This window comes from Meles meles, chromosome 13, assembly GCF_922984935.1.
Source record: "Meles meles chromosome 13, mMelMel3.1 paternal haplotype, whole genome shotgun sequence".
In the NCBI taxonomy this organism is placed as follows: Eukaryota; Metazoa; Chordata; class Mammalia; order Carnivora; family Mustelidae; genus Meles; species Meles meles.
In genome coordinates, this window is record NC_060078.1 from 20,000,001 (window position 1) to 20,004,037 (window position 4,037).

The 4,037-nt window shown below is 47.8% G+C and overlaps 1 pseudogene; it reads left to right on the forward strand.

The window, feature by feature from the left end:
• The window catches only part of LOC123955022, a 7,680-nt pseudogene extending 7,533 nt beyond the window's left edge, over positions 1-147 (forward strand).
• The last annotated feature ends 3,890 nt before the right edge of the window (positions 148-4,037 follow it).

The window sequence follows — 4,037 nt, forward strand, 5'->3', positions numbered from 1 at the left end:
GTTAACCAGGCAAATGGGATTGAGGTTGTGTGGCGTGACAAGAGCCACTTGAACAGGTACCTGCTGGATCACAATCCCACCAAGGTGCTATTCCTAGAGGACCTGTGGGACCTGCAGGGGCTGGGCTGCCCTCCCCCCACTTCATGAAGAAGCTGTGATTTGGGCAGTGCTCAAGAATCAGCAGAACATCCGGGACTCATGAGCGGCTCTCCCGCCACATCAGGGGGTGCTGCCTTAGCAGAGCTGTAAGAGCAGTTTCCTACTCCTGGCCCCTCGAGGGCGACCGTGGAGCCCAGCGCTGCCCACACAGGCATGTCCAGGGCCCCCAGCTGCACCTGCACACAGGAGGCCTGCCTGGGGACACAAGGTCCTCTGTGGTTACTGCATTCTGATAACTTCTGGGTCATTTGCAGCTGTGAATGGCTCCAGTTTTATGTCGAATGTTTTTCTGTGTCAAGGCTGAGCAACCATCTTTAAATAGAACAATCAAGGGGAAACGTTTTTTTCCTGGTTCTAGACAGGCACTGCCTGGGGGGCTGGAGTGGTCCTGTAGCAGCCAGGGAGCCAGGATGGCCTCTGGCCAGGTCTTCCCTCCCAGTCCCTGCACCTAGTCACAGGGGTCAGGGGTGTGCCAAGCTACCTGTCAGACCCCCAGTCCCCTGTCTGCCAGAGGCCTAGGCCGTGACCTCTAGCTCAATCTCCAGAAGCACGGAGCACTCTGGGTTACATATGGTTTCTGCCTTGGTTTTATTTTTTTTTTAATTTTTAAAATTTAATTTAATTTTTAAAATTTAAATTCATTAGCCAATATGTAGTATATCTGTAGACTTTATTTTATTTTATGCTTTTTTAAAGATTTTATTTATTTATTTGACAAAGATCACAAGTAGGCAGAGAGGCAGGCAGAGAGAGAGGAGGAAACATGCTGCTTGCGGAGCAGAGAGCCCAATTTGGGGCTCGATCCCAGGACCCTGGGATCATGACCTGATCTGAAGGCAGAGGCTTTAACCCACTGAGCCACCCAGGTGCCCCCATCAGTAGATTTTAATGTGTTCAGTGATTCATTAGTTGCCTGTAACACCAAGTGGTCATCACAATATGTGCCCTCCTTAATACCTGTCATCCAAGCTACCCCATCCCCTTACCCCCCTCCCTTCTGTAACCCTTATTTTGGTTCCCAGAGTCCACAATCTCTCATGGTTTGTCTCCTTCTCTGATTTCTTCCCATTCAGTTTTCCCTCCCTTCCCCTGTGGTCCTCCACTCTATTCCTTATGTTATGTGTATGAGTGAAACCGTATAATAATTGTCTTTCTCAGCTTGACTTATTTCCCTCAGCATAATTCCCTCCAGTTCCATCCATGTCAATGCAAATGGGGGTATTCATCCTTTCTGATGGCTGAGGAATATTCCATTGTATATATTAGCCACATCTTCTTTATCCATTCCTCTGGACATTTAGGCTTTTTCCAAAATTTGGCTATTGTGGACATTGCTGCTATGAACATTGGGGCACAGGTTGCCCTCCTTTTCACTACATCTGTATCATTGGGGTAAATATCCAGGAGTGCAATTGCTGGGTCATAGGGAAGCTCTATTTTCAACTTATTGAGGAACCTCCATGCTGTTTTCCAGAGTGACTGCACCAGCTTACATTCCTGCCAAAAGTGTATGAAGGTTCTCTTTTCTCCACAACCTCACCAACACTTGTTGTTTCCTGTCTTGTTAATTTTAGCCATTCTAATTGGTATAAGGTAATATCTCATTATAATTTTAATTTGTATTTCCCTCATGTCGAGGGATGTTGAGCACTTTTCAATGTGTCTGGTGGACATTTGGGTGTCTTCTTTGGAGAAATGTCTGTTCTTGTCTTCTGCTTATTTCTTGATGGGATTATTTGTTCTGTGGGTGTTGAATTTGGTAAGTTTTTCCTAGATTTTGGATATGAGCCCTTTATCTGATATGTCATTTGCAAATATCTTCTCTCATTCTGTTGGTTGTCTTTTGGTTTTGTTGACTGTTTCCTTTGCTGTGCAGAAGTTTTCTATCTTGATGAAGTCCCAACAGTTCATTTTTGTTTTTTATTCCCTTGCCTTTGGAGACGTGTCTAGCAAGAAATTGCTGTAGCTGAGGTCAAAGAGGTTGCTGCCTCTGTTCTCCTCAAAGATTTAGATGAATTCCTGTCTCATCTTTAGGTCTTTCATCCATTTGGAGTCTATTTTTGTGTATGGTATAAGGAAATGGTTCAGTTTCATTCTTCTGTGTGGCTGTCCCGTGTTCCCAGCATCATTATTGAAGAGACTTTCTTTTTTCCATTGGATATTCTTTCCTGCTTTGTCTAAGAGTAGTTGACCATGAAGTTGTGGTCCATCTCTGGGTTCTCTATTCTTTTTTTTCTTTTTTAAAGATTTTATTTATTAATTTGACAGAAAGAGATCACAAGTAGGCAGAGAGGCAGGCAGAGAGGGGGGTGGGGGAAGCAGGCTCCCCGCCGAGCAGAGAGCCTGATGCAGGGCTCGATCCCAGGACTCTGGGATCATGACCTGAGCCAAAGGCAGAGACTTTAACCCACTGAGCCACCCAGGTGCCCCTGGGTTCTCTATTCTGTTCCACTGATCTATGTGTCTGTTTTTGTGCCAGCACCATACTGTCTTGGTGATCACTGCTTTGTAACACAACTTATGGTCACCTGCCTTGGTTTTAAATGACTATTTCTGTGCTGGCACCATGAAATGTGGGCACTCACTCAGTCTGGATGCATGTCCCATTGGGATTCCTCAGTGCCCACCAGTGGGTCTGCGCTTGTGCCCTCATCTGCCTACACAGCGTCTTAGCAAGCATTCACTGAGTGCCAAATGTGAGCTCCAACAAGGCACAGAGCATGAGAGTGAGAATTAGGATACAGGATCCCTGCTCTCCTGGGACTTGTGATGGCCCTGTCCTCCTGACTCACCCCATCCTCCTAACTCACTTCTTTCCTATTGTGGTGTAATTGATGTACAACTGATACTGTTAAGCACATTTCAGGGTCCAATCAGTGGCAATAAATACACTCACTGTTCTGCCCCTGCCACCTCCATCCGTCACTGCCACTTCTTCATCTCAAGCTGAACCTCTACCCATGAGACCTGAATCCCCCATTCCCCCTCCCAAGCCCCAGCCCCCAGAAGCTCCTTCCACCTCTATGAGTTGGAGTGCTCTCTGTCCCTCACTAGTGGGGTCCTCCAGTATCAGTAGTTTAGGGACTGGCTTATTTCATGTAGCACAATGGGCTCAAGGTCTGTCCACATGAGCCTGGACCTGACACACTTTTCCCCCAAAGGAATGGCTCACCCCTCTCTTGTCTAAGCTGAGCCTCCTCAGGTCCCTCTACTCCCCTCATTTTCCTCCTCAGCCTGAAGATGATCCCAACCAATCTGTAGCTTTGAAGACCAGTTGGGCCCAGATGCAGGAATATACCCCGGGGGGCCCTGCTTCACCTACCCCATCTGTCCTGTCCACATCAGGTACCTGCACCCCACCCCCACCAGCTGGCCACCTGCTCCTCTCACAGATGTCCCCATCTCAGGAAGTGAAACACCAAGTCCAGACCCTTGGATTCCTCTGTGACTTGTTGCTTTCCACCAACTCTGCCAGTAGTGAGGTGGCAAGGGAAGACATTCGATGTCCAAACCATTACAGGCATACGTGAGTCTCTGCTGCCTAGGACAGTGGGTAAGAATTGGGGCAAATAGAAACCTAGCAGAATCAGTGAGTGATGGGGAGCTTTAGGGAAGAAAGGTCTGGAAACTCTGACCTATTCCTGAGCCCCTGGGACACTGCATGCATGGGCTGGGTGCCTGCTCAGGGCCAACCTGAGAAGGCCCTAGGCTCTGCACTCTGGTGATTGTCAGACTCAGCAAGTAGGAAGTGAAGGCCAAGGCAGAGTGCTAAGAGGCCTGGCTGGTGCTGAAGGTGCATCCCAATACTCACACCCAGAGCCTTCCTCCCCATCTGCAAAGACTGGAAGTTGGTTTTTTGTTTGTTTTCTTTTGTTTTG